The sequence below is a fragment of the Sphaeramia orbicularis genome, chromosome 6 (assembly GCF_902148855.1).
Source record: "Sphaeramia orbicularis chromosome 6, fSphaOr1.1, whole genome shotgun sequence".
NCBI lineage: Eukaryota > Metazoa > Chordata > Actinopteri > Kurtiformes > Apogonidae > Sphaeramia > Sphaeramia orbicularis.
Window position 1 is genome coordinate 3,047,082 of NC_043962.1, and position 13,886 is coordinate 3,060,967.

Below are 13,886 nucleotides of genomic sequence, written 5' to 3' on the forward strand. Positions count from 1 at the left end.
TATTCTTATTCCAACCTGTTTGCTTGTTATAAAACATTTCTTGTAAATGAATCTCTCCAGTCATAGCCTCACAGTGGTGCTTTGTGGACCGAACTAATGAAAATCTATTCATTTGGCCCATTTTGGCTGCAAAGTCATCTACACCCTCTCCATGGTCCAGCCCTCAAATTACAATCTTTCCTAAATAGTTTACCTTTATATTCCTGTATGTTTCATTGAGGACCATCTTCACAAACTCAGGATTCTTTAGAGTGTCCAAAAAGTTAGAGTAGAGGCTATGGAAGTTGGGCTCAATGCTGACACGCTTCATCACCAGATACTGAGATACCCAGGGCATAAACTCCTCCTTCACAGTTTCCTTCAACTCTTCAACCTGACAAAAAACAGAATTTTTTAAAATGACACAGAGTTCATTTGCCTGATGATGTTCTTGTTATCCAGTGGTCCTTACCTTCTGGGTCATGTTGGACTGAGAAAGGTTGTTGAAGATAAATGCAATCTTCTCCTGAACATTCTCTGGAGGTTCTACAATCCTTTCTGTCTGGTCGGTGGCCACCAGTAGGGTGTCGATGTTGGTAGTATTTATGGAAGGCTGCAGAAGGTGACAACAGGACAGAAAAAATTATCCTTTCCCCATTAGGATCGAGAAAATGATGGAACGACCAGCGTCCACACCCCATTTTCGCCATTTTGAACTCACAGGTGCCAACAGTCCCATAGCAGTGTGTTCAATGTTTTTGTAAATTGTCTGTAAATCCGTCCGATCGAAGATGCCTGGGAGACACTGCGCGTTAAAAACTGTTCCAACTACTCCCGTGATTGACACAGCAAACGTAGAGACCCAAAGATACGTTATTTGGGTTTCTGACTAGTTTAATGTATTTACACACTAACCCAGTGAATAACCAGACCATCACTAAAATAGAATCCAACTCCAGTCACTTCAGATACATGGAACAAGAATGTAGGGAGGAAACAAAAACATAAACGATGCTGTCTATTGACTATGAAACAATGTTGATAGCATGTCATCATTACTACCCCCTTGATTACAACAAACATTGCACTATCCATGAGCTGACCTTTACAAGCACCACTGTGTTATCACAGTCATCGAGCTTGTAAATGTAGCAACCGATAGCTTGTTAGTTCAAAATGGCGCAGCCTCAGATATGTCACGTGATATGATGTAGGTCCTCATTCCCCATACTGCTATGTCTGACTGCTGAGGGAACCATTAAAATAAGGGCACATACAAAAGAATAGACTCTGAATATCTAACTCACAGGCACATCCTTTTTGAAGCTGCTGGGCGTCGGCCTTGTGATGGTGGTGGTCTTTGCTGCTGTGGTTGTAGTTGTAGTGGTGGTCACCAGAGTGCTGGTCTGCCCTGGCTGAGGGGCTTTGGGAACGCCGGGTTGCTGAGACTGAGCCTGGGCCTGGACTTGTGCTAGAGCCAGACTGCCGGGGGTGGTGATGGAACCCTGCATCTTCACCGGAGGGTCCCGTGACTGTTGGCCATACTCGATATACTGCACACACAGGATATTAGACAGGCAGAGCGAAAGATTTAATTTATCTGCCAGGTGGTTTTCTTTACTGCAGTCAGTTGGCACAGTGTGGTAATGTAAGGAAAATGGTTCAAATAAATTAAGGAAACCTAAATACCTCTTGTAAATGGTGGGGAAACTGCAAGAAGTGGGCAATTGAAGCCAGATGTTGACAATACTGAGGGTAGTCCTTTAATCTAGAAATATGAGATTTGTTAGCATTACATCATTATTGATTGTAGCTTTTTAAAAATTCATTTGAAGAATTAAAATCATATCAATACCTGTTTTTGAACCTATCTAAAGCGGCAATTCCAAAATAATACATTTTGGATCCGTAAGGTTTTCGTAAGGCTTCAAGAACATATCGCAGGGCTAAGCCAAGTGCCATGTAGGTGACCAGACCCTTCTCAATGATGCCTCCAAAAAGGCATGCAGTAATGTGCAGTTCCTTGTCTGGGTATTGTGGGAAGAAACGGTACTCTTCAAACAAGTTCCGAAGCATGCAGTTGAACACCTCTCGCTCTCGCTTGATGGTCGAATCTTTGAACCTTTGTAGCATCTCAAGAACCTTATAAAAAGGACAGAGAAATGAGATGCAGATACATTTAAAACAGTAGAAGCATAAATTACTGAAAAGGTATATAGATTTGGGGTTTTGGCAGAGGGAGTAATAAAGGCTACGACATCCACATACTTCATCCACAGACATGGTTGGGTGAGGTGGGTGGTTGTAGATACGCTGGAAGTAGCTGTTTGCTTCATCGTCGATCTCCTTACTAAAGTGCTGGTTTGCCTCGGGCCACACCTGAGAAAGGTCAGCTGGAAAAAGAGGAGCAGTAGCAATTTTTAGCCCACAATGACATGTATTTATATTTTTTTTCCAACAGTGGCATGATTTAAGAAATTGTAACTGGTTAAAATTGTGTTCCGACAGTGAGCCCATTTACATGACCACAGAAATCCAATAACTGTGAGTAATCCAATAATTGCCATAATTAGATGTGATGAATTTACATGCACTTCAGAAAAGCAGTAATCAAAAAACCCTGGTTTACATGTTTTAGTCCACTATTTGATTTCTTTTGGAGTACGTATGTTATGATGTAAGATGTTTCTTTATCTTTTTCCTTAGGCTCATGGTGTTGCTGCGCAACTTTGTTTATGTAGTTTTTTTTTTTTCTTACACATGCACAGATGTAAAAAAACGAAAGAAATCAGATTAACCTGTACACATGATCACTTGAATAATCTGATAACTCCAGAAATCGGATAATGATCAGACTATTGGTGTGCATGTAAACGGACTCAGTGACACATCAGGCATTCTAAACCATCTATTCAGGTTAGACTTGCTGATGTATTTAAACAACAAAGACATACGACACTAAAGTGGGGCTGTCAGCTTAAGCAGACAAGGAATGGAAGACTGATCTGTATTTCCTCTGACAAAAAACTATGTTAAATTTTTCAAAAGTGAATGCATCGATTTCTACATATAAATCTGAATTAAAATTCCGATATTTTAAAAGTCAAATGTGTGTCAGCTTTGTAAACCATACTGACATGTACACAGCAGTGTTAGAAAGAAATGGGCACATATTGACCATACAGTTGTTGTTGCAGAGGAAATACAGTTCTGAGCAGCGCAGGGCGAGGCTCTCAGTCACACCACCACCACCACTTACTGGCCTTCATCTTACTCTGCTGAAACGTTGGTGGGTTCAGGCCTGGTGTGCTCATCTTCCTGGTGCTGAAAGGGTCAGTGCTTACTGCTGGCATCCCAAGACTAGAACCAATACCAGAACCAATGCCTGGGCCCAAAGGACCTGAAAGACAAAAATCTACTTACTTCAATTTACACCTGCAGATTTTTTGATGGTATCTTTTTTGGCTCAATTTCACAACAGGATGCAATGTGGGGAAATTTAATCCCAACACATTAAGTCAATTTGGCCTTTTTGTTTGTAATAATTAAAGAGCATAGTACCAGAGTCCATACCAGGGAGCTGTGAGGAAAGGGTGCCAATGCCCCCAAATGGTGTGCTGGGGTTGGGGTTGGACAGTGGTGGGAAGGCCTTTGCTGGGGACTGGGGATTACTGAAAGCTGAACTCAGTGAGGTGGGGAAACCCTGCATGCTCTGAGTGTGGGAAGTGGCAGTGCCTCCCAGGTTCAGTGAACCCATACCAGACAGAGGATCCATCTAATAGGAGAAAACAGAGATGTCCAGAAAACAGAGTGAGACAAGAGGAATGCTGCAAATATTACACCTTTTGAGTAACACACTGGTATATTGTTAGTGAAAGATAGATTAAATATTAAGTTACATTAAAGCAACCGAGAAATACAGTTTGATGCTCATTCAGATACCTGTACAGGAGAGATGGCGTCCAGACTGCTGGTGCTGGGGGCCCGACCTTTTGGCATTACCCCAGGTGGTGGCTGCCGGGCTTTGTTCATTACATTGCTGCAATTGGCAACCATGGTCAGGATTGTCTCTGACAGCTCCTGGGACACACTCCTGGAAACAGAAAAAAAAAGTTGGAAGGTTAGGAACCACTATAAAGTTAAGACGGTCGAAGGTCTTTAATATCCAGTACCCTAGATTCATGATTTAAAGACTTTAATTCAAATTGTCGGCAAACAGCAATTCAACTGTACACTGTCAACAACAGTCATGGGCAGTACATTACCCTGCACAGGACTGCAGGCAGGCCAGCATGGTGGCTAAGGTTTCTGGGGGTAGCTGGGCACTTTTGGGCTGGTCCTTGTCTGGGGCCAGACCCCCCATAATGGATGGGCAGCGCCTTTTAAGGAATGTCACACAAGCCTGGATAAAGGGTTCCTGACAAAGAAAGAAAAAAATATTTTAAATTATTATTCTTCAGGAAATGTCTGGAAAATACAGTAAGTTTATGCTCTTTAGAAAATCTGCACTTCAATTTAAAGATTTACCCCATGCTCTCTGATTTTGTCAGTCAGCCATTTATCAAGTTTGAGGTATTCACGGCGAGAGGCAAGTGCAGCAAGGTCAATAACAAAGGCAAATGGAGTACCATTCAGCAGCATCGATAAAGACTAGGGGAGAGGGGGGGAAAAAATATTTTTTTTATCCTTATTTGTAAGGAAAACAAAAGACTTTATACAGTTTGTAATCTGGCTATACCAGGGGTGTCCAATCCTGGTCCTTGATCTACTATCCTGCATGTTTTAGACGTTTCCCTCTTCCAACACACCTGATTCAAATGATAAACCCGGTCATCAAGCGCTGCAGAAGCCTGATAACGACCGTCAGGTGTGCTGAAGAGGGAAACATCTAAAAACAGGCAGGATAGTAGATCGAGAACCAGGATTGGACACCCCTGGGCTATACTATGAAAACATTTCTGAAACATCAATAGCTTTGTCTTGAACTTAGCACCATTTACAAAAATGTTCATTATTTCTTTTCTACTCTGCTTCATCTGCAGGTTTAAATGTCAGAAGGTCAACACATTTAATTGGTTCAAACATACCTTTAAGTCCTGGGCTACATCCAGGATTCGAGACAGCTTGGCCTGGTCATACTGCTCCCCTCTCATGTACCACTCAGCCATCGAATGCATTATTAGCTGACGAATGGAAGGAGACTGACCCTGGAAAATAACCACCAGGATTTATAAGCTCAAAGGCAAAAAACACATAACCCTAGTAGGAAAATAAACAGCAGCAGGGCAAAAAACAATTCAGCACAACCAGCCAAGAAATAATAACCATTAACATGATTTTAACACCAACCTGTCCATGCCACGCATAATGCAGAATGATGGCAGAGTTAGGGTGGTTGCCCAGAAAGATGGGCATTAAGGTTGAGATGAGCTCATGGCGAAGTGTGTGCCAGGAGGTGGAAATCTGAAGTAGTGCCAGCACCAACATGTCCGGGCAGTGCTTGATTGGGAAGCTGAACAGCTGCTTCACCTGTTCATACTGGCCAACTTCAGACAGTCGAAGCAGACTTTCCACCAGGTCAAGACTTTTCCTGTTAGAAGTTAGGGGAGCTCGGTCACATATTGTACCAGAATAACATTCAAAACAATTAGAACCTCTTTAAGACTAAATCAATCACAATAAGTTAAACAATGTCTTAACTACGGCGTGCAGTTGGAAGGCCTACGTTACACTCATGCTACACATTTACAGAGGTCAGTCTCCATACCAGGTGGCTATCTCCCTGTTGTCATCCTCTGGTGGGGCCTTGAGGATGTCAATGGCCACAGTGTGGCAGGGATAGTCAGCAAAGCAGAATACCTCTGGGCTCATTAGGGAGTGTTGAATGAATGACAACTGAAAAAATACAACAGAATTTTAGATGCAACAAAAAGAAAGCATATAAGACACAAATTCAACTAAACACACTGCTGATTGCTACTTAGAATTTATTTCTAATCCTGCTATTTACTGCAGAAAATAAGCTATTGAAGCTAAAACCAAATTTGTGAAATCATACTGGTGATGATGCAAGTCCATTACCTGTCCCTCAGCATGTTTCCATGGCCGATAGATGAGATCGACAGGGAAGACCTCCAGGCCCAAACCCCTCTGAATGCCATAGACTACTATATGGAGGCCTTTACTGTCCCGGATTATAAAGCCTGGGTGGTCTAGTTCATAAGTCACCTCTTTGAAGTTTAGGTTGGGATTCTTAAGGAAAGGGGAAGAAAAAACAGAGAGGGAATCTCAGTAGCTTATTTTTCAGATGATGATGGTACACAGAAAACTGTACAAAACTGGAACCATGAAGTGCTACTACGTTGCCTTTTACCATGTTCACAATAAGATTCAGTGACATCTTTAATTTTTATGGATTTATGCAACATTTTCACATTGATCAGACTTGTGACAGTTGAATGATTATTTATAAATATTAAGCCATATTTGTTGGCTCAGATTTTACATGAACTATTTAAATGCTGTGGCATTTGAACAAATAAATCTGCTGCATTTTCTTTAAATCCGCTCAAAACATGTAATTTCTCTCTATATACACCACCACAGGACTGCACCTCAGAAAATCAAACATTCAGAATTACTTACCACTTCTTTGACAACGTCAATGAGAACCTCAACATTCCACGTGTGTGCCTGAGAACCATCGTTTTTATCTTTACCATCACTCCAGATACCGCTTCCTGGAGCAGAGATTGACTGCAAAAGAAAACAAAAAGAAAAAAATTACACTGTACTTATATGGAACTCAATATCTTTTGATACAAAAACACTTATATAACTTCAAGCATGAACACAGTCCAGCGTGTCAATTCAACAGCTAACTTTGTGAAAAGTCATTTCAATAAAGTTTTTTTTAACATTTTTCAACAGAAATAGGAGTTCTGATCTTTTCTGGTCATCTGCATTTATCACCAATTTGCAGAAAAATTTTATTTAAACAAAACGTTTATGTACAAAAGCTTTGTCCCACACCTTTTAACTTTACAAGTAACCTGCATGTACCATGACAAAGTTGCTTCTAGATCAAGTAAATCAAGCTACATGTATTAGCTGGCCTCAAACTTCACACAGCCCATCGCATAAAAATCAGCCACTAACCTGTAATGGGATTCCATCTGTCAAGCCAGAATGTGTACGAGCCATCATGCCCAGGACCCTGGCCACCTGGCTGGCTGTCACTTCTCTTACCCCATACTGGAGGATTATGTTTCTGCACTCATCCAGACTGAAAAGAATAAAGACAAAGACAAAACAGGAAGGGTTGACTATGATTAACCTCATGACTCCAATATTCACGTATTTAAAAATCATCCATAAATTCTATCAACAAAAGGTCAGATTTTCTACATCTATTGCAAAACAATCTGCAAAAAAAAGGACAAAAATTGACACACCATGTCAGTAAATCAGTTAACCATTTACCTGGCACAGAAGCCATAGCCAACTTCTTGCATGAATTCTGCAAGAGAACTTTCCATCATGGTCTTAGCTAACTCCCCCGAGTCTGGCAAGATCCTGTCCATGAGAATGTCCCGTTTTTCAGGGTATAGCAGTGGTGCGAGCACCACAGGGCAGCGCTCCTGGGGGAAATCTGAAATAAATACCACAAATAAACAACTATTCACAACACTGACTATTTAACAAAAGAGAAGACAATTTCAAGTTTGATAGCAAAAATGCATGTTCTATAAAAACACTATGCTTCTACATTTGCACAGACCAACTGAAATAATCCCACTCTTGATCCCCCATACCTCGGCAAAGTGTCTTGAGGAAGGCGTCAATCTGCTCTTGCCCTACGCCACTAGCTCCCTTCTGGCCAAACAGTAGATGGGAGAGCAGTAGGTGCAAGACCTCTATAGCAATGTCTTGGAAGCCACCTTCCTGGTTTCCTCCTAGGTCTGCGTCAACGTATGACCGCAGAAGATCTGGAAGTTTCTGCTTGATGAATTGTGCAGCTGACAAACAGTTTAAAGAAATAATGCTTAGAATGACTTTTTTATTGCTTCATAAAAACATTGGTTTACATTGTTTGCCATATTTACATGTATCAAGTTCAAATCACTTACCAAAACCCCGAAGATCTGCGTTGCTAGAGTTGAGCAAAGCGAGTCCAAATATCACCTGTAAAAATGAATTGACAATTGTATAAATTTCTAATATGTTGACTACATGTTGTGGATATTCATACATTTTGTCATCAATTATTCTTACCTCTTGGACTTTGCTGAGCTTAAGAACTTTACTCAGTTGAGTGAATAAATGGGCCGATGGCTTCAAACTCTGAAACACAATTTAATCAAACATCTTGATGAATAATAATTTTTTTAATTTCAAAGTCTTGAAATACATTTGTACACATGTAGGTGTTTGAGTATGTGTGTAAGGGAGTTACTACCCACTGTTTTTGAGAGAATAATAACAGGTGCGATCCTGGAACTATAGAGAGCTTTAATAAATCTGTCTCCAGTAAGAGTTTATCCACAAATAAATGCACTTTGTTAACTAAGAAAAAAATACATGTATATAACATTCATTTCTACAGACAAACCTTCAAACAGATGCATTTTCTTCTCTCTTAAATGTCAATATGTTCAGTACTGGCATTCATGTCACCAGTGAGGATTCCATACAAGATGCACAGAGAAACTTTTTTTCCCCTCCACCAACAAACTGCCAAATGGTTGTCATATTCTTGGACTACCACAAAATTGCTACTGAAATTCAAGTAATTGTTCCTTACCTTCTGGTAGTGCAGAGGATTGTCAATGGCGTAGCAAAGAGTAGAGATAAAGTTTGGCTTTGATATCAGCGACACACACTCCTGGATCAGAAACTGTGTCTTGGGCAAGTTGAAAAGCAAAGTGTACCGAGGAACAGAGAGTAAAGAGAAAAGAGGCAGGTGAAGAACAAGATAAAGCAGTAAGTCTCACAAGAACCTCAGTGTAAATAGCACCTCACAGATTGCAAACACCGCTTGAGCTAAATAATATATACCGTCTCCTCTTTTTCTGTGAGATAAAAAGGAGGAAACTGGAGCAGCGCCTGCAGGACAATGACGTCTGAGATGTGTGGAGAGGCCTGAAACACATATCAGGCCACGGGAAAAAAGGGGATGGACATTGTGGGGATAGAGATCAGAACTTGGCAAACAAACTGAGTTTGCATGTCAATAGGTTTGACTCTGTCCTCTCTCAAACCCCCAACCATCCAGGCCCCTCTCCACACCTCTCCAGTGTTGGGACCTACCCCCTACTGTCACCATCGACACCTCAGCTCCACTCACCACCTCTCTGTCCCGGCTCCAGACCCACCCTTTCATGTCCCTCCTTTCACCTCTCCAGAACACCCCCACCCCCATCAATATGGACCAGGTGAGGTGGGAGCCCAAGAAGACAAAGGCAAAGACGCCACAGATGGCATCAGCTCCAGACTGCTCAGGGAATGTGTGGACCAGCTCAGTGGGGTGGTTCTGTACCCGTTCAACCTAAGGCTCAGTCTGGAGATCTTCATGAGATCATGAAGAAGATCGTCCTCCGCCACCTCCATTCCCAGGTGAGCTCTGCGCTGGACCCTCTGCTGTTTGCCTACCATCCAGGCACTGGGCCCTTTCTCACCTGGAGTCCCCCAGGAGCACTGTGAGAGTCATGTTGTTTGACTTCTCCAGTGCTTTCAACACCATCCAGCCATCACTGCTACGGGGGAAGATGGAGGAGGCAGGTGTGGACCAACATCTGGCTGCGTGGACCACCGACCACAGTATGTGAGACTACACAACTGTGTTAGATGTGGTAGTCTGCAGCACAAGAGCCCCCCAGGGGATAGTGCTCTCACTGTTCCTGTTCACACTTTACACATCTTACTTTACATATAACACCACACACTATCATCTGCTGAGTTCTCTGACAATACTGCCATTATTGGCTGTGTGTCTGAAGGGAACAAACAGAAATATAGGGGGGTCATCATACACTTCGTGGACTGGTGTGAGCAGAACCACTTGCTCCTGAACACTGGGGAAACGAAGGAGATTGTGACTGACTTCCGCAGGTCACCCTCACGACACATACACACAGGTGAAGATCCGGGGTGTGGACATGAGATAGTGGACTCTATCAAGTACCTGGGTGTTCACCTCAATAACAAACTGGACTGGACAAACAACACTGGCCACCCTGTTCAAAAAAGGGCCAAAGTTGCCTCCACTTGCTGAGGAGACTGAGGTCCTTTGGAGTGAGCAGGGCTCTCCTCCAGACATTCTTTAACACTGTGGTGGCCTCTGCAGTCCTCTTTGCCATCGTGTGCTGGGGAGTGGGCAGTACGGAAAGAGACAGGAAGACACTAAAACTGATGAAGAGAGGTGGCTCTGTCCTAGGCTGACCGCTGGACTCCATCGAGGAGGTGGCAGACAGAAGGATATTAGCAGAGCGAACATCCATCATAGACAACCCCTCCCACCCCCTGACTCTTACATGCCTTGTGCAAGAAGGAGTGATTCTGCAGGTCATTCCTCCCCACAGTCATCAGACTATATAACAGTTCCCAGTGATGACCCTCCCCCAGATCACACCATGTACATGCAGCCATGATGGTGATGAAAATATGCAAATACTATTTCACTTTTATTTAAATTCTTTACTTGTATAAACATTTATATAAATACCAGTTTTTTTCTTTATGTTTTTCATTCTCTCTTGTGTGTTTTTTCTACCGGTCTTTCTCTCTGTGATCGTTTGCTGTATGTTGCTGCTGTTAACTATAACATTTCACCATGGTGGGATAAATAAAGTCTCATCTTAAAAAACAGCAATAATGCAAACAAAAGAAACTACATTAACTTATGTGTTCTTAATCAAAAATTACCTGGTGAAAGTCCTTGCCACTGCTTTTACCATCGCCACTGAAATCCACATGGGAGAAGAGACAGCGTAGTAGATGCCTGTCTGCCTCAGGACCGTGACGATTTACAATCTGGAAGAAAAAATGAAAAACTTCAGTACAGGTCACATTGAGAGTACATCTCACTTTACTTTTAAATGAGCAAGGTGTACTCTTTTTACCATCTTTGCTGACACATACAAAACTGCAATGGATATGTTCATTACAACTTACATGCTGTATTTCCTGCTGGCTGGCTCTATAGTTTTTCTTCGTTAAATTGTCCACCAGATAGCTGATTTGAGACAAAGCCAGCGAGAGCGAGTCAAGATTCATTGCTGGTTGGGGCGGAAGCAGGCGGCCGAGCACGGCGCAAAATCACCATTATTCCCCTTTAGTCACTTCAGTGATAGGTTACTTCTGCTCCCCCCCCCCAAAAGGTGTGAAAAATATCGGCTTCCAAATGCGCTTTTTGATCAGTGGGTCCCGGTGCCAATTAGAGCCCTTCAGTGCAAAACCAAGTTCAGCATCTGTAATGACAGGACACATTACAATGATTATTAGCATATATCTGGTATATGAGAGAATTTCAAGATAGACAGTAATCCTGTATATGAATATGCCAAACTTTTACATGCTTAAACTCTTGCTATTCTGAATAATATTCATTACCATTAGAAAAGACCAAACACACTGTGATAAGCTCTGAGGCCTACTCCCAAGCACCATCCAGAGCTGCAAACATATTTTTCTGCCCCTTGTAAACCCCGGTGTTTGTAAACTGCAGTCTGCACGATGTATTTGTCACTACAACCTCTTCACCAAGAAATCGTAGGCTTACACAAACTTATTGTACCAGGAAGCTTATATTAGGCCTCAACGGTAGCCTGATATATGGTACACAGCTTCACAGCTAGTGAAGCTAGCTAGTGAGCTAACTCCTCCGTGGACCTTAGCACTCTGACTTTAATATAAGATTTACAAACTTAAATAAGAGTACGTGTTATTGAGTTTTTCCATATGAGAGTTGGAGCATTTTTCCACAACTCCTAGATGTGTAACGAACAGTTCAATTTACTACCAACTCAAACAAAGAGAACGCCAAAGTAGCTCATGTGAACACTCAGTGGATTTATTCCTGAGCTTTCAGCCGGGGATTTTTGGGCATTAATTAGCCAAATGTTTATCACAGAAACTGAGTTCATAGATTTCCAAGTGGCGTCTACTTTTGGGACAGAATATAGCTGGATGGGTAGTATAACGATGATGATCACCAAAGCTAACAGCGAATGAACACTTGCCAATGATAAGTTACCATTAACCAGCATGTTTACCTGGTATTTTCTACTCACCGTTAACTCCTCAACACTATATCGAGAACCGAGTTTTACTTCCACATTCTGTTCTTAATTATTCTCTGCTCAATTTCCAGTCATTATTCCAGATAACATAACCGCGGTAAACATGAAGCTCACTCTAACAGGGCTGCGAGCTAACGCTATTTTTGTAGCATTTACGTAAAGCTAACATTAACCTAGCAACATGAGCCAGCTTCCAAGTGGTATGTATGGGTCGGCAAAGACCATGAACATTGCGTCTCTCGGATATTTTTGGCTGGTAAACATAAAATTGAGGTTTTGGACGGTGACACATGCATTACTCGTGCAAAAGCCGCCATGAATGAGAAGGCCGCAACTACTGCGGATGTGTTTTGCGCGACTGCGCTGGATAACGTTAGCATTAACCTTGTTAGCGTTAGCTCATTTCGAGTAACTCCGACTAGTCTATGGGACCGCTTACATGACTGTAGAAACGTTAATAGCTACCATTCCGTAATGCGTGAATGTTCTATCCACAGTCAATATCGTATCCAGAGACAGTTCAGCTAATATTGTAATCAATAATTTAATAATTTACAAGAGAAATTAAGCTAAGTTAATCATTTGTTACTTTCCTGGTGGGACCGAAATGACAGATGCTTTCCAGCAATTAGACCGAACCCGCTCCGGTGGCTAAAGGCCATTCCCCGTATTAATATCGCAACTTATGTGACCCTGTTTGGTACAAACATGTGATCTATTCTTCCCCTAATATATCACAAACCTCACCGTGCTTCCAATGAAGTAATTCAGATGTTCATCTCTTCCTATTTCTCGCAACAAACTTGACGAAATGGAAGGGTCGCTGTGCCTCCAGCTCAGTTTGATTTTCAAAATAAAATGGCGACTGTAACCGCCGCGGCGCGCTCACGGCTCCAAACGAGTGCGTGAGCTTATCCGCGTGACACATGGGCAAGGTGCTCATCACAGACACCTGGCCCATGCGCAGTGTGTCCACGACTTCCACACATCAGCCCAGTTTGGACACAAAACACACACAAAACACACAGCGTGAAGATTTAGACTGACGTGGAGCGGCTCCTTTTTGTTCTCACACTGAAATAACCCGGATTAACAAAGAAATAACAGCACAGTAATAGTCATGCCAGGGCTGTTAGGCTAAATATAATGTAATATTCACATTATAGCTGCATACATGAATAGAAAAACATGTTACATTTATATAAGGGATTTAACAAAACACAACACCCCATGAGTAACCATAGCTTGAGACTACAAACTGAACTATGATATGCCTTTATTTGTCCCACAAGGGGAAAGTCCAGGGGGGCATATCAAATATTCAACTGATAAGAACAGATACTACACTTGACTTTAGCCAAAAGGCCAAGAAGTGATAAACTACAAGACCCCACAGTCATTTTTCTAAATAAATTGGGACAGTAGTGATGAATTTAACATGGTGAAATTACTGTTGGCTTCATACAACAGTCTGAACGGCATTATTATTATTATTATTATTATTATTATTATTATTATTATTATTATTAATAATAATCATAATAGTAATAATAATGATAAACCATTAACACATTGAGGCCAAAAATTGGCACATTTTTTTTTACTATA

General features: G+C 41.8%; 1 non-coding gene and 1 pseudogene across 1 annotated transcript; both read right to left on the minus strand.

Annotated features, from left to right (window-relative positions):
* LOC115421684 (CCR4-NOT transcription complex subunit 1-like) overlaps positions 1-13,162 on the minus strand; it is a 969,367-nt pseudogene extending 956,205 nt beyond the window's left edge.
* A 296-nt stretch (positions 13,163-13,458) lies between these two features.
* LOC115421708 (U2 spliceosomal RNA) lies at positions 13,459-13,655 on the minus strand. Its single transcript, XR_003935725.1, has one exon. It is a non-coding gene; the product is annotated as a U2 spliceosomal RNA (small nuclear RNA).
* Between the last annotated feature and the right edge of the window lie 231 nt (positions 13,656-13,886).